Below are 23,170 nucleotides of genomic sequence, written 5' to 3'. Positions count from 1 at the left end.
TATACTTATTGTCTTAGTCTGTTCTGACTCTATAACAAAATGTCTGCAACTGAGTCATTAAAGGAAAGTTAATTTGGTAAGTCCAAGGTCAGGTAACCAAGCGTGGTGACAGTGGACAGCACATCTCCAGTGGTAGTACAGGGCAGGCGGGCATGCGCCGAGAGACGTGGGGAGGGTAGCTTTGTAACCAGCTACTGAGGAGAATAAATCTGCTTTCCTAAGAAAGATATTAATCACTTCTCTTAAATGACCCACCATCTCTCTTACATACATGACCACATTTCAACATGCATCTTAGAAGCAACAAACTATACTCAAAGCACAGTAGTTGACAACAGACTCTTACAATGTTAGAAATCTTTACTCTTCATCGTCATAGTTTAAAGAGTAAGAGGTATATACTAAGTGAGAAAATTATGTTTTCTTTCAACTTCCTTCTAATGCATGGAAAAGTGATACCCATCCTTCTAATTTTTTCACTACTCACACAAAGATCATTTATTACCAAATCTCTAATGCTCATTTTGCCTCTCCATTCTTTAGAGGCTTTCCTGACCTTCTCAACTGGGGTTCACCATTGTAGCCCAGAGGCTGACCCGGAACTGTCAATATGCTGGCCTCCACCTTCAAGTGCTGGGATTACATGAATGTGACCACTGTCTTGGCTATCTTTACTCTCTTCTCTTTTAAGCTACTATCTTCATGCAGATGTTTTCTGTCCTAGTCACCAGCCTAACACTTGTATTTAAAAAAAAAAAAATCATACATTGAGGGCTGGAGAGATAGCTCAGTAGTTAAGAGCACTTCAAGATCTCTTCCAGAGGTCCTGAGTTCAATTCCCAGCAACCACATGGTGGCTCACAAACCATCTATACTGAGTTCTGATACACTCTTCTGGCATGCAGGTGTACATGCAGGTAGAGCATCATATGTATAAAATAAATAATAATTAGAAAAATATATCAAAGCCAGGAGTGATAGTGCACACCTTTAATGCCAGCACTTGGGAGACAGAGGCAGGAGGACATGTGAGTTTGATGCAGCCTGGGCTACCGAGCAAGTTCTAAGATAGCTAGGGCCACACAAAAAAAACTGTCTTGGGGAAAAAAAAAAACAAACAAAAAGTTAAAGATCAAAAGGCCTACAGAAAACATTTTAAATCTTTCTTTAAAAGCCTTCCTTTTTTTCCTTGAGCACATCTAATATGCAACTTTTACCAACTCCTACTCCATCTGGGTGTCTAGAACGGCTGGAAGATTTTCACATCTTAAATGCTGACTTCTGCTGCTGAAATAAGGTTCACAATGATCGTTGCTTTTAAGTTCTGTGTGTGTTTGCTCTGTACCCAGCTCTGGGTGTTGGAAAATGCTTGTACTGTGAAAGCCTGCAGTTGAAAAGACTTACTTTTATTTTTAATTGTTTGTGTGTGCAGGCGGCCAAAGGCCAGAAAGGATTTTGGATCATCTGGAACTGAAGTCTTCAAAAGAGTCAAGGACCTGCATTTCATCTTGGTGCTGGGATCAAACATAAGGCCTTGCCCATGTTAAGTGACTTCCTATACAGCATTCTTAGCCCACCTCCACCTTTCCTGCTTTTGTTTATTTATTTACTCTAGTGGAGGGGAGCACAAGTGTGAAAGGGTCAAGGACAACTGGCAAGAGTTGGTTCTCTCCTTCCACCCTCTCACAGCAGGGACTGCACAAGGCCTTTGAATCATGCTAAGAGGATCCATCGAGGCTGGCTCCCCATGCATGTCTATACTGGAGTATACTGATCTATTGGTAACCTTAGAAAGGACCGTTGGAAGGTACTGGAATGTTTGGCTATTGAGAAGATGAGTGTTCCAGAAAAATTGACTTGTCTGACCAATCGACCCAGCCTAAGCTAGAGATGGAGGAGCCAAGTAAGCTGACCAGCTGCGGGGGAAGAGTGGTTTTCTGACCATTAAGATTCCCACGTAGTTAACCAGGTCCTCAGTGCACATTGGCAGGAGAAGCAGGACCTCTTAGGGATTAGGAGGGAGGGAGGGAGGGAGGGAGGGACGGAGGGAGGGAGGGAGGGGGAGAGGGAGAGGGAGGGGGAGAGGGAGAGGGAGAGGGAGAGGGAGAGGGAGAGGGAGAGGGAGAGGGAGAGGGAGAGGGAGAGGGAGAGGGAGAGGGAGAGGGAGAGGGAGAGGGAGAGGGGTCCCACACTGCTTCCTAGAGGCAGGGAGCAGGTGGCAGCGGTCCCTCCTGTATTTGGTAGCCACTAGAAAGACCCTTTCCAGGACTACTGATGGATGGTTGTAATGTCTATGAGAATGCTGGTAGGGCTGAACTAGCTCCTGGAGTCATGAGGGGCTTTGAATAATCTAGGCAGTTATGTGGAGTAGGAATAATCTAGACATCTTTCCTCAGTATCTCCCTGAATGCAGCTTTAATCTGCTCTTGACAAGTCCAGAGGCAGTCCACTTCGGTGTCTATGATCCCCGTTGACAGCTCTATGAACTTGTTACCAGACGTGCAACAAGCATCCAGACCTTGCGCTGCAGCCTATTGCAACCATGGATGGCCGATACATGGCAAAAGTGCAATGAGTAGCACAGAGGATCAAAAAGGTCTGGGAGTGCTTTCTGACCAAGGTCTGTCAGTCACTGGACAGAGTCTTGTAGAAACAGGGCCAGGAAATCAGATGCATCTGCAGCAGCCATGTCCTATTTGAACTGCTTTCCCAAGCACTGTAACTCTCACTCCCACACTGACAGGGAGACACTGTTTGATCTGTGTAGATGTTTGGTCTTGGGTGGCTTGGAGGACACCAACAGAAGAATTAGACCAATGAGGTGTAACTGACTTTTTTGTGGTAGGGATGCAGGGTAGGCAGGGAGCAATCCACATAGTTCATGGCCCAGGGAAGGCCTCTCCCTTACGGCACTGTTCTTCATGCACCTCCAGTCCCATTTTCCATACGTGTATCTTGATCTCTGGACGTTCGAGCCAGAGTATGAAATTTAGGGCATGTAATGTTCCTGCAGGCACAGCAAGCTACAGGACGAGTATGCCAGTCCCTGAACAGATGCTCATCCATAGTCAGCCAAGGGTCTAACCAGCCTGGAGGGCCATGATGGGTACCCTAGCAACACAGTGGCTCCGTACCAAGGCAGTTCACAGGTAGAACATAATATGGGCTTGTGAACCCAAGAAATCTTTTTTTTTCTTTTTTCTTTTTTTCAGAGCTGGGGACCGAACCCAGGGCCTTGCGCTTGCTAGGCAAGCGCTCTACCACTGAGCTAAATCCCCAACCCCGAAGAAATCTTAAAACAGTAATCACAACTCTTTTTTTTAATTATTTATTATTTATTTAGTTTTCTCCCCCCCCCCTCCCCGGAGCTGGGGATCAAACCCAGGGCCTTGCGCCTGCTAGGCAAGCGCTCTACCGCTGAGCTAAATCCCCAACCAGTAATCACAACTCTTAAGCTGGGCTTGGCAATACACATCTCTAATACCAGACAAGTCAGAGGCAAGAGCCTAAGGTAGCCAGAGATAAGGTACACATCTTTACACACAGAACTTTGGAAGCAGACAGAGGCAGCTTCCTGGGCAAGCTGGTCTACACATCAAGTTCTAGACTACCTAGGGCTACACAGTAACACTCTGTCACCCTCCCACCCACCCGCCCCCCAAAAGTCAGTCAGACTTGACTACATTCAAAGTCTGAGAACAGCCTGGTCTACTGGGCTCCATGATATCTTGCTTTGGTGCCTAGGAGTTAGGGGTCAGAAAGTGGACAGAATGCTCAAGTTCTTAAATAGTCTCACGCCTCTGATGACCCAACCCTTTCCGCAGTATTAAATCTCTGCTACCTACTCTTTTTATGCATTCCCCCAGATACAGTGAGTTCTTTCAGCTCCTAACAAAGGCCAAGAGGCCCTGCCAGAAATATTTTTTCCTTCAGTTCATGTTCAGTTCATTTCTTTGGATCCCTTCATCACTGAGGTCGCCAAGTCCTTACAGCATCCTATCCTCCTTCCTGGTAGTGATTTCCACGATGGAGATCACCAAGTCAAGAGGACGAGAAAGGACTGCAGTGGTTTAGTGCTTGCCTGTACCACAGAATGCCACCATGGTTCCTGGCCATCCTAACTTAGAGAAACAAATCCCTGTCTCAAAAATTAGCCAAGAAATTGACAAAAACAGATATAAAAAAAATAGAAAGACATATAGACATTTTTATTATCTTTTAATCCTTAGAAATAAGGATTCGGGAGCTGGAGAGATGGCTCAGCAGTTAAGAGCACTGACTGCTCTTCCAGAGGTCCTGAGTTCAATTCCCAGCAACCACATGGTGGCTCACAACCATCTATAATGGGATCTGATGCCCTCTTCTGGTGTGTCTGAAGATAGCTACAGTGTATTCATATAAATAAAATAAATATTTTTTAAAAAAAAAAGAAATAAGGATTCATCATTGAACTCAACCATTTGGGAAAATGACAACTTCAGAAGATAGAATGGATCACAGATTCCTCTGTAATCACACCTGTTTATTACTATTACCCGAACTTAGTGCACTACTGACATTCAAATGCCATGCAGTTAGAATATGTATATATTTATATGTAACCTATAAATCTAAGGGGATTGTTGTCTGTGTTTTATTAGCTTTTGAAATAGGGTTTGAGCCAGCTTTAGATAGCCTACATCCTGCTGGACTGACACAGATGACTCGGAGCTTCTCATCTTCCTCCTCTACCTCCTTACACAGGCCACAGCCTGGTTTATGCAATGCTGAGGACTGAACAGGCTTTCTGGCTCGCTAAGCAAGCACTCTCCCAACTCATCTGCAACCCCAACCTACATTATATCTAAAGTTCTTAAGATAAAATTAAATTCACATGTAAGACTGCATTAGGGAGTGCACTCAAATAGGGTAGCTGCTTGGATTTATACTGAGCCACAGACAATCAAAACTTATGTAACACTAGTTATATTTAACCAATAATTATCATGCAAACTTCTGCAAACTGTTCTGCAAAATCTGACAATCTTTAAAATGGAAAGAATTCATTCACTAACTTATTTCTCCAAAGTACAGTGCCAGATCAGCACAGCATCAGCCTAAACAGGAAACAGAACTAACAATGCAATCTCAGATTATAATTTCAACTAATATGGCAGAATTTGTATCCATATAAAGGTTTCCTCGTGCCAGGCATGGGAACACAGGCCTATAACCAGTCATCTCAGCACCTGGGAGGTAGAGACAGAAGAACCAGGAGTTCAAGGTTATACAATGAGTCTGAGATCTGCCAGGCATACAAGGGACCCTGCTCACAAGACAAGACAAAAAAAAAAAAAAAAAAAGAAAAGAAAAAAAGAAAAAGAAAAAAAAAGCCACACCCATGAAGAGTAGCTAACTTTTGTTGGTTTGTTTTCTGAGACAGGGTTTCATGTAACCAGGCTGGCCTCAGTGACTCCTGACACTCCTCTCTCCTCCTGAATGCTCTATTACAGGCAGGAACCACCATGCCCAGCCAGACTTTTCAGTTCTAGAGACTAGTTAAGCTGTCAGTACAAAAGGGGATTTTGAAACTACTCTTTTCTCATCACTTAGTAAATAACACAAGAATGTTTTCTTCCTCTAGTCACTGTTTATGTTTAACTAAAATTGGCAATTATCATTTTGTTTCATAAGTAACAGTGGTTTGGTTCAGAAAGAGGTTGGTTTTTTTTTTTCTTTCCAAACATCAAACTAATTCCCAAAATATCTCATTTACCACACAGAATATATGTTAAAAAATACTGAGGTCAAAGGCACTAAAATAAAATTGAAAGAAAGTCTAGGCACGGTGGCATATGTATGCAGCTCCGTTCTTGGGAAGTAGTGGTCAGGCTTGTCTATTAGCAAGTTCAAGGCCAGCCTGGACTAAATAGGACCTATGTTGGGGGAGGGGGAACTAGGGGCCCTAGACATGTTTTTGAACAATGTTATTACTAAAATACAAGATAACTTTGGACTCACTGATCACCTCCTATACATAAGTTCTGGTTTATCTGTTTAAACACTGGTCATATTTGTACTTTGGGCACAAGCCATAGATAGGTCTGATATATGTCATTAGTTTCCCAAGTGTTATGCTGAGACACAAAACAAACCTATTACAAGCTATAGATTAAGAGATGGAACAATTTTAAGAATAAAATTCGGTGGTCTAATATAATGATGTGGCTCAGGAAAGCTGTGTGGCAAACTAAACAGAACACGGCCACAGAACAAAATAGATCAAGGCTCAACTCCTCACTTGACCTTTAGCAGTTTCACTTAAAACAAAGAGTCTATAAGTGAGTCCATTTGTTTTGGCAATATCATTTACTGTAGAATTCTTATAAGGATCATGCTGTATACCACATTTCCTGATATGGAATCTAATCTCTAATATCTTCCTCAAAAAAAAAAATCTTAAAATCAGATTGTTCCTAAGTTCCTGGTTACAAAGACTTAGAGCAACTAAGTGGTCTGTCAAGGTCACACCTATCTACCTAGAAAGATAATACACTTCTAACAGGATTCTTATTTTCCTTGTGTTGTCTCTTCAAATACACTGTTTCCTTGGGCTTAACACAGAGGTCTCAAAGAGTAACTCCAGTCTTCCTTAAGGTTTGTGCTCACAGCTATGACGCTATAAACACACTAACAATTTACTTCTATACATCAAATGTTTAAATGTTTTAAATGATACATATTTTAAATTATAGTTAAAATCCATCTGATTCTACATATTCACTATGCTTTCTTGAATGTTTTTTTCTAAGAAACTATTAACCTTGTTTTGACTTGAACTAGAAAAGACGAATGTGCTTCTCACTCATTAAGTATGGCATACAGTTATAATAAACTTAATGAGCTACCCCGTTTCCCACAAGTACAAGTTCACATCCATACTTAAGCTGAAAATCTATTAGTAATCAAAGCTTAAAATGCAAGATCTAATCTTATTTCAAAACAGTCTTATATAATTTTATCACTGATATTCTATTCCAAAAGGAATTCCTTCAGATTTAATGAAGATTTAGAATGGTTTTTTAACCTGGCCATAAAAGAAAAGTATGTGGTTAAATACCCAACTCTGGCCTTGGTGTGCCTTGGTTTTAGTTCTAGGTATAAATTAGTACAACCAAAGTACTCATTATTTTTAATTTAAATGTAAGTAAACAAGATACTTAATTATACTTCCATATGCCAACTCGAAAAATGTCTCTGAAAAACCAACACAACTTTTCCTATTCAAATTAAGAATAGTTACCAAAAATAAGCAATGATGGAAATGACTTAGGTCGAAAGTCTATTTCTAAAAGAAATTCTGATCAAGCTCAAGGTTAGAAAAAGTTTAGTGACTTTTTTCATTGTATAAATATTTTTATGTGTGACTTGGGGGCAGGGCGGCACATGTCGCAGTATATTATCAGAGGACAACTTTCAGGGGTCATTGATCTCTTCCCTAGGAATCAAACTCAAGCTGTCAAGACTTGCACAGTGGACTCTTTATTCCCTGGGCCATTTCATCTGCCCTTGTGAATATTTTGGCAAAAATCTATCTTCTACATCTAATTAAAATCACAAAATGATTAATTTCAGTTGAAAGGTTTGAAGCAACTACTCTCATGAGTTATAACATTCTACAAAGTAGCCAATAAGTAATACCTTACTAGTTAACATACTGGATATAGCAAGCAACCAAGTCTGTAGGTTTAAAGCAGTTTTTCCTCAGAAATGACAAGTCTATTTGGTTTTGGTGATCCTGGGGATTAAACCCAGAACTTCACATGTTGCAACCATTTACTGACACCAAGTAAAACTGTCATTTAAAAGGCCTATAGCCCCAGTAGCTAGTTACCTCCCATTTAACCTAAAACAAAGCCAGCTAAAGGACAGAGTCTATTGCTCTGATCTCCAATGCTCCATCATCCAGAACTCCTGCTCAAAAGAAAAACCTAACACGCCCAGCCCTGGCAAACTCTAGGTCAACCAAAAATCGTGGCATCTAATGGAAAATTAAGCATGAAAAAGAATGATTACAAAAACAAAAACTGACCAAGGGGGATAGTTGGGGATGCTAGTACAACTTAAGTAGAAAAGGAAATTTGTTGATCAACCTGGGGGGAGGGGGAGGTGATGCTAGGCACTGAGGCAAAAGGGAGCCTCTAAAGACAGAACAAAGAATCACAAGTATGAAAGTAAAAATAAGACAAGCAGAACCATTCTAAGAAAATCCTACAAGACAGCAGGGAAATGAAGACAGAACATCACCAAGGGCACAGTAGACAAGCATTTTAGAAAGCTGGAAATGCCTATAATTCAGATTGCAATGGCAACTGTGTATAATGCTGACCCTTTTTGAGGATACAGTGGTTTCAAAGCACAAGCCCTGGCAAAAGGCAGGGAAGAGAGCTGGATATAGGATGTGTCCCCACCAAAACAACCGCCCTTTGATGTAAACTCATTTCCCCAGGTAAAAGATCCTGGCACCTGAGAGTCTGTTAACTAGAGACTCCAGACAATGTCTCAATAGGGTGTCGTCCTCAACTGTAAAGTGAAGTCAAGGACAGTGTGGGCTACATGATTCCCTGTCTCAGAAAGAACAAAAGAGAGCTGAGGACATGGCTCAATGAGAAAGAACACTTGTGAGCAAGCAGAAGAACCTAAATTTGGATCCCCAGCACCCTACAAAACCAGATGGTATGGCCCATAATCTCAGGGTTGAAGGGCCCTAGAACAGGAAGACTGAGACTGAGACAGGAAGATCACTGGGGATTGCTAGCTAGCCAGCCTAACCAGAAAAACTGCAAGATCCAAGTTCAGTGAGACTCTGTCTCAAGGGCATAAGTAGAAGAGAAATAGATGAGGATTCACAACACTCATCCTCTGGGCACACACACCTGAGAATGTATACTTCCACAAGACTATGGGGCAAAAGAAAGTTACATTATCCAATTAAAGAGTTTTAAAATGAGCACTGGACATGATGGCTCATTCCTAGCAGGAAGAGCCTGGGGGAAGAAGGACTGCTATAAATTTGAGGTTAGCTGGGCTAAGCCTGGGCTACAGTGTGAGACCCTGTCTGAAAACAAGCAAACAAAACAGTATAACAAAAGGAAGTTATAGGAAGAGACCTAAAAGTCAAACTGTCTAAACTAGAGCTGACCAGTCAAAATGAAAGCACAGTAGAATGGATGGGAGTAAGGAGGCAGTGCAGGGAAGACTAGGGTAGAGACATACTGTTAGAAGAGGGGACAGGGAAAAATAAGGGAAACAGGAATTCCTATCCAGATATTTTAAAAATTAAATAGTCAGAACCTTGGTATTAACAGCTGCTTGTTTGTTTGTTTGTTTGTTTGTTTGTTTGTTTTTTTAATAACTACGGGGTTACATAATAAAATCTACAGAAAAGGAATCCTAATCTATGCATACTACCTGACCCAGCCTTAAATAATATTTACATAGTCATAGTACTTGCTACTTGCTTTTATCATTTATAAACAACCTCAGGACATAAGGCAGAGCTAGAGTTATACAGCGGAAAATGTGTTTATATAGGAAATACAAAGTACCCATAATTAGGAGGAGAAGTAAAGAAAAAAATAAAATTTTCAGTAATGTCTTCATTTAGGCTCAGCTGACGTAGTTTTATTGCTGTTTGGAGGGGACTTTCAATGCGAAATTGATAGAACTAAGGAGTTAGACATGGTGGTACATAAACAAAAGGATCACATCGAATTCAGGCCTGCCTAAACTGTACAGTGAGCTCCAGGTCAGACATAACTAAACAGTGAGAGCTTGTCTCAAAAGGAAAAAAATTGGGGTTGGGGATTTAGCTCAGTGGTAGAGCGCTTGCCTAGCAAGCGCAAGGCCCTGGGTTCGGTCCCCAGCTCTGAAAAAAAAGAAAAGAAAAAAAAAAAGGAAAAAAATAAAAATCCAACAGAAACTGGATCTTTACAAAAACAATAGAATTTCCTTCCCTCCACATATCTAAACAACCTCCCATGAACTCTCATCCATTCCCTAACAGACAGAAAAATTCTTTAACTAAAGATGGTGAATCTCTATAGCTTAAATATCTTTTCTACAGGTTCATTCTGTCTTTAAGGTGGTGTCTCTACTACCCCGCGGGACATTTAGCAATGTCTTTTTTTTCTACCTGTTACAATTACAAGAAGTATTCCTGGAATCTAGTGGGTACAGGGATGGGGTAACCTATTCTCTAACACGTAGGAACTCATAACCAAAAAATTACCCAGCTGAAATACTGTGTGTCAAGTTGGGAAATTCTGCTTTAAGTAAAATCTTCTAATTTTAGTTTTTCTCTCTTCCTAGTTTTTTTTTTTTTTTAAGATTTATTTGTTTAGTTTATGAGTACTCTGTCACTGTCTTCAGACACACCAGAAGAAGGCATCAGATCTCCTTACAGATGGTTGTGAGCCACCATGTGGTTGCTGGGAATTGAACTCAGGACCTCTGGAAGAGCAGTCAGTGCTCTTAACCACTGAGCCAGCTCTCCTGCCCTCTTCCTAGTTCGTATGGTAATATCTCCATAAAAGACAAAACTGTCATGGGCATGGATACTATCAGCATTCATTAAATACAGACTCAAGGACCTATCCTCTGCATCCTCACAGGCATCTAAATACAGGCTCAAGGACCTATCCTCTGCATCCTCACAGGCATCTAAATACAGGCTCAAGGACCTATCCTCTGCATCCTCACAGGCATCTAAATACAGGCTCAAGGACCTATCCTCTGCATCCTCACAGGCATCTAAATACAGACTCAAGGACCTATCCTCTGCATCCTCACAGGCATCTAAATACAGACTCAAGGACCTATCCTCTGCATCCTCACATTCATTAAATACAGACTCAAGGACCTATCCTCTGCATCCTCACAGGCATCTCGGGCTGGCCACTGACCCTCACAGAGTCCACGGCGTATGTTCTGTGTATGAGGTCCAGCAGCAACTGAGAATCACCCACCTGAGCTACGACTCTTACAGATCTTAGGATCTCAAATACTTCATCTACTCAGCAGCTTACAGCGGGGACACCATTAGCTGCCTAACCCCAAATTTTCAGTACTCTCAGACAAAACTACGTCCATTGTGGCATGTTCCTATTAATGCACACCTCTCTTCCATCTGGAACCTGTTTGGTTACTTAGAGAGCAGGTGTGTATTCACGTGGGGTGGAGGGTGAGGTGCCGAGATGTAGGTGTGTGTGCAAGTACAAGTGTGTGTGCAGGCACCGGTGGACACACTTTTGTGTGGAGGCCAGAGAATAACCTTGAGTATTACGCACTGTCACCTAGTTTTTTGGAGATAGTCTATCTGAGCCCTAGGGCTTTCTGATTAGGTGAGGCTAGCTGACCAGTGAGCCTAGGCATTTACCTGTAACCAACCTCAGGTCCTCACGCTTGCACAAGCATGAACTATCTACCAAAGCAGGAGGTCCTTGCAAGCACTTTACCAACTGAGCTATCTCCCTAACTCCCCACCCCTAGTTTAGGGGCTCTAGATCCTTTAAACCTATGTCTACTAACCCATAAGACCTCCAGCATTCAGACTTGACTCTACAATTGGAAGAAAGGGTAAAGAAAGAACCCCCACTTCTCTGTCATTTCAATCCAGCAGTGACAGTTCAGCACATCCACCACACCCACCTGATGACAGGGAGGAAGGAAGACTGTGGTAAGCAGTGAACTACACCTGCCCTTCCTACCCCTCACCCCTCCTAACAGCAGCCTCGGCACAAGCTAGCTAGCTCTTACTGCTAATTTCTGTTTATTTCAGTTTCTAGTAATGAATTCCTACATCTCTTTTCTAAGTAAGAACTGTGAGAAACCCACAAGGTTCTATGCCTGGCCTCCCTACACACTTTCCCTTTCAGCCTGTCAATTCAGCCTCCATATGCATTTTCTTCCCCTGTGGCCACCCCTGTCTCAGCCAGAGACAGTAAGTAGTTCTGAACTCACAGTCTGGCAAAGCCAATGCTACTCTGCTTCTTTACATGTCTAAAATGACGGTGATAAGAGAGTCCATTACTGCCAGTATCACAACATAGAGGACTACAAAAGCCACACTACACTTCACAGTGCTATTTTTCTTAGCTTCTGAACTGCTCATCTTAAATAGTAGATTAGCCACAAGACACAGAAGTATACACTTAGCACACCTGGCTTCTTCCAGTCCCCAGTTCTCACTTGAACAATGTAGCCGTGCCCTCTTGTCACCAGTTCCTCACCTCATCATTTCTGCTCAAAATCCTGCTTGTATCAGCTCCTCTCTCCCAGAGGTGCGGCACTCCCACTACACTCCCAGTGCTGGGAAAGGAGAATTAGGATCATACCTGAAGTTCACTGACCAGCTAGCCAGTCCAGCCTACTCAGCAAGCACAACACTAGCATGTACACACACACACACACCAGAAAGAAATGATGTAGACGCCTATTGGTCAGCTCCAAAACTACTGAATTCTAGAATAAAACAAAGGAAGCATCTTCATATTCATCCATCTCACTAACTACTTTTAGTGAATGTTATAGCAAATTGAAAACTCCTTGGGTTTTTATTTGTCTGTTCTAAAAACAATGGACAGAAGAGTATGATGATAAAGATAATGTCTTTTAACATATACTCTAGGGGCTGGAGGGATGGCTCAGCAGTTCCAATACTTGCTGCTCCTTCAGGACCCAAGTTTGGTTCACAACACCCATATGAAGTGACTCACCCCAACCTTCCAGATCAAGGGGACTGATGCCCTCTTCTGGTCTCCATGGGCACCTACACTCGTGTGCACCAACCTACACACTGACACTCATATACACTTAACAATTTTTTTAAATTTTTACAAGAAAAGCCTAAAGAGTCGGATTTTCTGCCATTCTTGGTTAAAATAGATTTGTGGTAAGCAGCCTTTTCTATCATTTCAAAACTCCAAGTCTATCTCAAACATTCTATATGCATCAGAGTGCTGCATGGATCGTGAAAACTACCAAGATCACAAGATAATGCAGCTTTGAGTCAGGAAGAACAAAGAGGTACTGGAGCTTTACAGTTCCGAGGAGGAATCCAGCATCTCGTGTAATCTTGACAAGGGGCAGTAATACAACTAAGATTCACTTCTATCAGAAAGCAGTAAGATTTACACAAAGAAAAACTACCTTTGGGGCATGAATGGGCAATTCCTGTAACAACAAAACCAGACTGGAGGATCAGAAATTCAGTGTCAAATCTGACCACACAGAGAATTTAAGAGGAGAGAGAAAGACAGAAAAAGCATAAACTATGAATCTAAAAAGAGATTACCATGAAACAACTAGGTAAGGCAAGGAAATACGAGAAATCAGGAAAAATGGCCTAGGTAGTTCACTAATAGTTCAGTGATAGAGCACTTACCCAAATTAATATTACATGAACCAAAATAGTATTTAAAGTTCTAGATGCAAAGAAAATATTTCATATAATTTTATAATAGTTGAAATTTCTCCACATTTTAAATACTGAGGTTGGCAGTTTAAAACACATGTAATTGCATTCCCCAAACCACCATGCAAGGTAAGGATAGTATCCCCCTCTACAAAAGAGAAAGCCAAGGCCAGGAACTTGCTGAAGGACACATTACTTGTTTAAGATATAATCCAGCCTCCCTCCGTAACTGTAATATTGCCATTCCTAAAAACTGAAGTACTCTGCATTTTCACTTTTGTTTGCTTTGGTTTTTAAGACAGTTTCTCTGTATAGCCCCGACTATCCAGGAACTCCACCTGTAGACAAGGCTGGACTTGAAGTTAGGCTTGCCTCTGCCTCCCGAATGCTGGGGTTAAACACATGTGCCACCCATCCTCACTGTATTTTCACTTTTTTTTTTAAACAAAGCATGCAGATTTTCTTATCTTAGGGGAGGTAAGTACTGGGATGGGAGAAGAAAAGTTCTTCCAAATGCAACAGAACATAAAAGCAATTGTGCTTATTGTGACATTGTTTAACATTTGTTTTGTTAACTGAAACTTGACTGCTTTGTTTGGTAAGCTACATCCCTTCCCAACACAATTTTTTACCTCCTTTTCTCTTTTCTTCTTTTTTGTTTTTGCCTTGAACTCAGAGATTCATCTGCCTCTGACTCCAAGTGCTGGGTGGGATTAAAGACTTACACTGTCACCATGCAGTTCCCTCTACTTTAAGCTAGCTGCCCAGGCTGCTCTCTGGTTCTGCATGTATTCATTATTTTATAGGGAATGGGTCACAGAGGCTGTGTATGGCTATCAGAGGACAACTTAAAGGAGCTGCTGGTCTCCTGCCACCAGAAATCTAACTCAAAATGCCAGGTCATGAGGCTTGGTGACAAAGCCATCCTGTCAGCATGTTACGGCTGATCTTGAAGTCACTCTACAGATCGAGTAGGCTTTGACCTTGTGATCCCCTTATCTCAGACTCCCAAATAGCTGGGGTACAGGCCTGTATCACCAGGTCTAATTTTGGTTCATTCTGTCTTACACACGCTCTGAATATACCAGGTTACCTTTAACTACATGACCTCCACCAAAGCCTATCATAAAAATCCCCTTCTTCAAGAAGGTTCCCAGATTACACGGCTCCTTCCCTTCATCACCTCACTTTGAGTGTCATTAGCACACACTCCACTTGTTCTCCAGTCAGTGGGTAGAACTACAGTAACTTATGAACAGCATGGATGGTTGCTATTTTAGAGAGTTGTCACTGACTGCATTTTGCTTATTAGTTTCCTAGAACTATAACACAGGTAAACTTAGAAGTGTAAGTTCCAGGTGAAGGACCTCTTCCTTATGAGGTGTCAGATTCACAACATGTTTCAAGAACAAAGCTCCCTATGATTGTGTCTTCTAGAGTCTATCTGACTGCATGCTTTTATGAGAATATGCAGTACAGACTAAGGTAGAAGGATAAACCTAAAACCTCAGTTAGTATATACTGCCAGGAAATCTGCACATAGCTCACTTACTTACCTAGGGCACCATGCACAGGAAACCTACTTCACCACAATGCTGCAATTAAGTACTTCTCACCATCTCCTTGCACTTGGACATCTACATTCAACGGTTCTCCAACAAGGGATATGTGTGTGTGGGGTGTGTGTGTGTGTGTGTGTGTGTGTGTGTGTGTGTGTTTGTGTAGAGAGAGAGAAGATCTCAAGGCTAGCTGTAAACTCAAGGTAACCCTTCTTCTTCTACCTCCCAAGAGCACCAGCAAACACCACACCCAGTATCTCAGAAGCTCTTGCTGTTCTTATGGCTCATTTATAAGAATAAGATATGATCTTATCATATACTTTTGATTGCCTGGCATCCCAAGATTATTGTTATTCATGTTTACAACTTTGGATATAAGAATATCAAAATATGACACTATGAGTACTGTTGTAGGGTTACAAAACCTCTAAATATCAATTCTTTGTCTAAGTTATCTATCGTTGATGGATTAGTAATTACCCAACCAGGTTGAAACATACTAAAACCACCCAATGTTAAACTAAAACCTTGCAATTTGTCCTTTAAAAACAATGATCTTGGGGCTGGGGATTTAGCTCAGTGGTAGAGCGCTTACCTAGGAAGCGCAAGGCCCTGGGTTCGGTCCCCAGCTCCAAAAAAAAAAGAACCAAAAAAAAAAAAAAAAAAAAGATCTTTGTGTAATGGCACATTCTATAAGAAAATGTCATTTCAAAGGACTGCAAAGCTATCTCCAAAGTATATTCTTAACTCTCAATTCAAAAATGAATTCAGAAGCAAAAACCATTTTACCAAATATCTAAATCCTATGAATGTGTTAAGAAATGTTTCCTGAGGAGTTGGGGATTTAGCTCAGTGGTAGAGCGCTTGCCTAGCAACTGCAAGGCCCTGGGTTCGGTCCCCAGCTCCGAAAAAAAAAAAGAACCAAGAAATGTTTCCCAACTCCAAAAATGTAACAAAAGCCAGGCACAGTGGAATACATGTGACAGCCAGGAGGCTGAGGCAGGAGTATTCTGCCAAGTTCCAAGGCCAGTCTTAGCTACATGATGAACACCATCACTAGGCAGGTAACACAGCAAAACCCTATCTGAGAAAACAAAAGCAAGCAAATAAAAATTACAATTCTCAATGAAAAGACCATTTGCACAAATCAGACATGATCACAACAGTAATGATCGCAACTCAGTGCAAGAGGCAAGCCACGTCCAGTTTTAATTAAGCAAGCATTTCTAGGCACCTCTGTTGATCTTTGTGGCTCAAACTGTTCACATGGAATTTGACCGCAACAACTTAATCTCCATAATTAAAGAGCTTTAGGAAGGTCTTAAATTCCATCTATTCCCTTTGCTAACACTTTGAACAAGCGCACTGCAGTCGTTCTTGCTACAGAGAAAGATTGCATCCTTGCTATCATAAGAAAGAGTAACATGTTTGAAATTAGTTGGACTTTTAATAGAGTGCATTTTAAATTGCATGGCCTTTCCCTTCCTTCTCCAACCTGTTTTTATAAAACTAGCATTTTAATAATCTCACTACAAAACAGGTTCTAGCAAGCAAAGTGACTGATTCCAGTCTCTCAGCATGCTCGAATTTAGATGAAACCCCAAGGGAAGAGAAAGAAAAAGCGTAACAAGCAGTTTACCTATACCTCAATTGTTCTTTGGAATCCTTCAAGAGGCAAAAACAAGCTTTAAATGGTTATCTTGAAAGACCTATAGTTGCACTAATTTGGGGCTGCACTAATGTAAGGCTGTTTACAGTGAGATTACTTTTAAGAAAGCCCTGCTATACCCAAGGTATTCTAAATACTACTGTTACTTAAGTCTTCCAGCAGCAAAAAGGCAAAAAACTTCATTAAGTTATTGAAAGCAGATATGCTATCATCAGATAAGTTTTCCCATCTGTTTAGAGAGGAACCCAAGTTACTTCTTATTTCAGACGGCATTTAGTTAAAATGAAATTAGGTTATGTTTCACAACGCAGATGTCGCTCACAAAGAAGTGTTAAATGACTTTAGTGAATGGAAAATCTGCATCTACTGTTGCTTCGCATCAGCCGGTCTTGAGTGGGTTGCTCAATGAAGCAAAAGCATGCTCCATATGAAACTCCCTGGAACCTGATTACATTCTCCACAGTGTAGCAGCAAACAAAAACGTAAAAGTGCAGCGAAGACACCGCCTTTTCTCCAGTGTGGCAAGAAGGCCGTCCAAGCTGAGGTTTAAGGAACACCGCGACAGTCTCTGCAAAGGCGGGTGCGGTCTGCCTGCGCGCGGCACAACCTCTTCAGGGTCTGTCACAGGAAAACCCCAAGCCTTGCCTTAACCGCCCCGAGCGACAAAGCGATAGGTTTTCAACCCCTGCGCGGGGGCTTCCGGCGAGCCCCGGCGTAGCCCTGTCAAACTTCAGGAGGGGCAGACTCTCGGGACCCGGAACGCCGAGCCGCCCCCGCCCCCATCCCAGGTCCCTGCTGGGCACTGTACCGCTGCAGACGCACCTACCGCGGGCCCCAAAAACACGCCACCCCCGCCAGCCCTGCCAATCTCCCTCTCTAAAGGGACAAAGGCAGGAGAGGAACTCGCTGCGCGGGGTGCCCAGGAGTGCCCACGGCCCGAGCTCGGAACGTAGGACTGAGGGACTACAGTCACCCCAAAGGCACGACTCCGCTGCCCCCCAACGCCGGACTGAGTGCCACTCACCGATGCGGAGCCCCAAAGGAGGCGGCCCGCAGGCAGCAGGCTTCAACGGGATCACAGTGACGCCGGAATCCGGGGCCCTAGTGTCCGCTGGGACCCCCCAACTTCTCTCGGTCCCAGTCACGGCGGTAACTGCGAGCCAGCCCGATGGAGGGCACAGTCTAGCCGCGGTGGGGGCTCGGCCCGGAGCAACGAGAGAACTCCGACCCCTTCGCCCGCGGGCCAGGGCGGAACCCCTTCCTTCCCTACCGCTACCGCTCTCGGCGGTGGCCGAGTCGAGCGCTGCTGCCGCCCCGGCTGGCTGCCGCTGCCACTGCCGCTACCACCGCCGCCCAGCTGAGAGCGCGTCGCAGCAGAATGCTGTCATCCACCCTGACACCGCCTTTCTGGGCGCCGCGAGCCGCCACGAGCCTTCACATCCCAAAGCCCGCCCCTCTCGCAGCCCCGCCTCCGGCCCAGGGCTCTGGCTACGCCTCCTTCCCGTCACGTGACGCCGCAGGGAGCGGGCCCGGGTAGCTTCTGCTGGGCGGGCGCGCGGAGGAAACTGCTGGCAGCTCGTCGTGCTGGCGAGCTGTCACCTCGCCTCCGCGCCCTCGAGGTTCCTCCTCAGGAACCCCTGAGGTAGAGAGCCGCCCGCCCGCCCGCGGGTCCCCTGAGGTGAGGCCTTGTGGAAGGTGGGACCCCGGCCTACATCACCTGAGGAGGCCGCAAAGCGCTCACTGGGCAGGACCCGCCTCCCGACCTCCGGCCGGGTCCACTTCCAGCCCAACAGCCTAGAGGAGGCTGCGAGTAGCAATTCCGGCTGGAGGAGCAGTCTGGAGCAGCTGCTGCCTATTTCCAATGGCACGCTCACTGTGGTGTCTAATTTGCTGTTGGCCTCACAGGAGGTTTGCAATGTGGTTTTCAGTCACACTGGGATGCGAAGAACCTAGCAGGCTTTTGGGTTGGTTTTTTTTTTTTTTTTAAACATTCGTAGTCACGTTCAGAGTCCTCGGTGCCAGCTTTTACAGTCATTAGGTTTTACAGTGAAGTTGGTGACAGTTTGAACAACGTGGCAGTTTGATAGTACCTCTCAATTTGAAAATAGAGCCCAGTTTAACTCTTCATTTTGATGTTTTGGTTTTTGTTTTTGTTTTGTGTGTGTGTGTGTGTGTGTGTGTGTGTGTGTGTGTGTGTGTGTTTAGTACCTCAACACTTGGTGTTTTTTTTTTTAACCCTCGACCCCAGGAACCCCTCCCCATCCTGTTGAGAGGAAAGGAGAATTCATCACTGGAAGAAAGCCAGTTACAATACAGAAGAAGAGAAAAGCTACTAGGACTGAGTGCCTCTAACAAGGCTGTTTTGTGTGATAAAAATTCAATTCCTTATTCGATTATCCTTCTACTCTGGAACCGAGTTTGTTTTTTCTTTTTTAACTTTACACAATTTCCATTACATTTCTTGACAGGAAATCAGATGACATTCGGATCATCCAGATACTTAAATAGGCCACAGGATTCTGCCTATTACTGATGTACTTCATAGCAGCTCTAAAAAAAAACTGCAGACGTGGCCATTATGTTGCCCACAGAAAGAGCAACTTACTGCCCAGTTAAATTATGCCAGGCCACTGATCTTTAAGACACATCTTGATGCAGATATGTTAACATTTGAAGAACAATTAGATTTTCTCATGAAGGACTGTTCCAATGAGGGAAAGATTCCAAAACGTTCTTCTGTTAAGAAACCTAGGGACCCGAATGGAGGAGTTAGGGGAAGGACTAAAGGAACTGAAGGGGCCTTATCCGGCATTAATGGGAGGGGAGGCCCCTGGTCCTGTGAAGGCTTGATGCCCGGGTGTAGAGGAAATTATATTTGTGTTTCATATAAGCATAAGGGAAGTTTACTGTTTTGTGGTTCAGTTGGTTTTCTTCCTTGTTTTGGTTTTTCGAAACAGGGTTTCTCTGTGTAACCCTAGATGTCTTGAAACTTGCTTTGTAGACCAGGCTGGCCTCAAACTCACAGACAGCTGCCTGACTCTACTTCCTCAGTGCTGAGGCTGTGCAAGGCAGGAAACTTACTGTTATGTGATGATGGTAACATTCCAGTTTAGCAGCTGATCGAAACTTGTCACTTACCTGAAGCAACGTTCTTTTTATCCTGACTAACAAAAGCCAGTTTCGTTTTTTAATGAATTCAGTTTTAATGGACTACAATCTAAAAGATAAGAATGCGTAACATCTAAACCAAGCAAAAATTAGTTTGTGGGAGGCTGGAGAGATGAGCTCATCAGTTAAGAGTACTTGTTGTTCTTGCAAATCCTTGTTTCTCTTCCTAGCACCCACTCGGTAGCTGGTGGTTCCAGGGAGTCCCACCCCTTCTGACCACCTCAGGCACAGGGCATGCACGTGCACGCAAAACTCCCATACACGTAAAATCTTTTTTAAAAGTTACTTTGTGGGGCTGGGGATTTAGCTCAGTGGTAGAGCGCTTACCTAGGAAGCGCAAGGCCCTGGGTTCGGTCCCCAGCTCCGGAAAAAAAAAAAGAACCAAAAAAAAAAGTTACTTTGTGACTAGCCGGCCATAGTAGCCCATCTCTGTAGAATCCAGAGCCAGACTGTTCTTTCTACAGAGCAAGTTCCAGGACTACAGAGACTCCTAAAGAGAGACCCTGTATTTAAAAATAAATAATCAGGGTAAAAATGTGTCCCCTGTTGTTATTTAAATTGTATTTCTTACTGTGACTTGCAGTCAAATATATTTAAACAATGTTTCTAAAATACTAGATAACAAGAAAAATATATCTTCTTGGCTGCGTGGCTGTTTCCTTTGCTTTTACCCTGAGAATTAAAACCAAAGATTGCAACAAAGGAGGCAAATTGCCTTGCATAATTCTCTTCTGCCTCAGCCCCAATTTCTTCAATTGGCCTTTGAAAATCTGACCATTTGTGCACTGGAAAATGGGGTATGAGAAATAAGGAGACCTACATTAGAGACGTAGTTAATTAGATGTGTGTTTAGATAAATTACTCTGCATTGCCAGTTGTGATAAGAGCGAGGCTTTGGACTACATACTGATTACGGAGTGGTATCTTTTCTCCCCCAGTAGATGATGCTCCCCTGAGAAACAAGCTGTCAGTATACAGATTATGCAGATTCCTGACAGACTAGTTGTAGCTTCTTAGCCTCACTTTAAAAAGTTTGGGAGGTGGTCTAGGAGGCTCTCAAGAGTTCAGTTACACAGTGTCTAGGCTAAAGACCTGAGTTTGATGACTGGGACCTACAAGAGGAGAGTCAACTCCAACTTGTCTTATACCAACACATACACACATACACATATGTGCAAATACAATGTTTTTTTTAATTAAATGCTAGAGATGCGAATTAGTGATTAAGAGCTCTTACTGCTCTTCCAGAGAACCAGAATCCAGTTCCCAGCACCCATACTGGATAGCTCACAATTGGCTACAGCCAACTCCAGGAGATCCGATACCCATGTCTGGACTCCATGGGTACCTGTACTCACAAACACATAACTGAAAATGAAACCTTCTTTTAAATTGAATGCAAGTAATTGAAAGTAAAGAGGCTGTTGGAAAACAAATGTAGCTTTCTCAAACACTTCTATATCTCAATGCTAATATTTGTCATGAATAATTAATGGTTCTGACATATCACTGCTGAGTAGAATAAATATCCTCCATAACCAAACATGACAGAACCTTGTAATGGTAGCTATTCAGAAGACTGAGGCAGGAGGATTGAAAGTTCAAATCCAGCCCTGTCTAGTGTATCATAGTTTTTGTCAACTTGACACAAATCTAGACATACCTGGGAAAAGAGAAGGTGGATTAAGGAATTGCTTCCATCGAATTAGCCAATGGACTCTGGGGCATTTCTAGATTGCTAATTGACATAGAAGGGCCCAGCCACTGCAGAAGGTGCTATACCTAGTTGGATGGCCCTGGGTTGTGTAAGAGAGTAGCTGTATGTAAGTCTGAAGGAAAAGTTAGTATGCAGCAAAGAAGATATTCTTCCATGGGCTCTGCTTCAATTCTTGCCTTTGACTTCCTGCCTTACAGTCCCTTAATGATGGACTGGGAGCTGTAAGCCAAATAAACTCTTTTACCCCCAAGTTGGCGTCTTTGTAAAGCAAATCAGAACAGAAATTGGTACCAGGAACGTGAGATATTGCTGTAATTAAACCATGTTGTTTTTAGGAAGATTGTATAAGGATTTTGGAACTTTGGGCTAAAAATCATTGGTGAGTACTCAGAGCTGTTGTGGGAACCTGGAAAGTAAAAATGTTGAGAGAGGCACAACATAATGGAGGCCTGGCTTGTGAAGTTTCAGAAGCAACTATCAGGGCCATTCATGTCATTTTTTTTTTTGGTTTGGTTTGGTGGTTTTGTTGTTCTTGTGTTGTTTGTTGTTGTTTTGTTGTTGTTGTTTTGCTTGCTGTTGTTGGTTTTGGGAGGAGGGTTGTTTGTTTTTTGCTTTTTTGAGATAGTGTTTCTGAGTGTAGCCCTGGCAGTCCTGGAACTCATTCTGTAAACCAGGTTGGCCTTGAACTCAGAGATCCTTCTGCCTCGCCTCCCAAGTTTTGGATTAAATGTATGTGCCACTCAGCTCTTGTTATATTTTGAATTAAGAATCTGTGAATATAAAACCTTGACCATGATAATTGATGCTGTAACATTAACGGAGGCTGAAAAAAAAAAAATCACCTGTGACCAATGTCAGAACCTCAGAGCTGGCTGAAGATATCCAAGACCATGTTCTCGGCACACAGAAGATTGATTTGGCCCAGAAGGACAGAGGGCAGGAATAAGGAACAAAGACAAGGCATAGGGGAAGAGGGAGAAGGTAAAGGGAACAAGGAGAGGGGAGAAAAGGGGAGAGAGAGAAGGGGAAGAGGTATTTGTCTCAGAGTGGGACAAAGGACTGCTTTTGGACAGAGAAAAGTCAAGCATGGCACATAAGCAAATGGCAGTTTATAAAGATAAACGGGGAACCCCCATATTATAATGAGATGTTTAATTTTGATTGGACATGTTAATTAAGTGATCCAATAGGGACTTTTGATTGCTGGACTTAAATACTTTGATAGCTGAACCTTGGTAGTTAGCCTCAGGAGGAGGCATTGACCAAATAAGGGAATAGACCTTGAGGGCTAGCTTTAGGAATGCAATCTAACAGTTTTTAGCAAGGCAGAGGGAACTGGGGAAAAAGGCTAGGCCTGCCACATCCCTGTCTGCCATGCCGGAAGTGGCTAGAGTCTCTTCAACCAATAGCATTCAGGTGAAATCTTCCGGGAAGTATTTCCTTCAGGATCAGCACACAGAAACTGGGGACCAAGGATGCAACTCAAGCTGACAGCTAAATTTAACAATGTGTCTCCTGGGTAGTACTGGCTTCCTCAGCATAAAAGTTGCTGATTGAAGGGGTCATGGAGAGCATCTGAGGGGCGCAATATGAGATGCTAAGGC

The 23,170-nt window shown here is 43.0% G+C and overlaps 1 protein-coding gene across 1 annotated transcript in view; it reads right to left on the bottom strand.

Annotated features, from left to right (window-relative positions):
- Osbpl8 (oxysterol binding protein-like 8) overlaps nt 1–17,799 on the bottom strand; it is a 152,893-nt gene extending 135,094 nt beyond the window's left edge. Inside the window, exon 1 of the mRNA NM_001309455.2 lies at nt 17,706–17,799. The gene's annotated coding sequence lies outside the window, so the exon portion shown is untranslated. The remainder of the gene's footprint in view (nt 1–17,705) is intronic.
- Between the last annotated feature and the right edge of the window lie 5,371 nt (nt 17,800–23,170).

Source organism: Rattus norvegicus, chromosome 7 (assembly GCF_036323735.1).
Source record: "Rattus norvegicus strain BN/NHsdMcwi chromosome 7, GRCr8, whole genome shotgun sequence".
NCBI lineage: Eukaryota > Metazoa > Chordata > Mammalia > Rodentia > Muridae > Rattus > Rattus norvegicus.
This window is presented reverse-complemented; position numbering and strand designations above follow the sequence as displayed.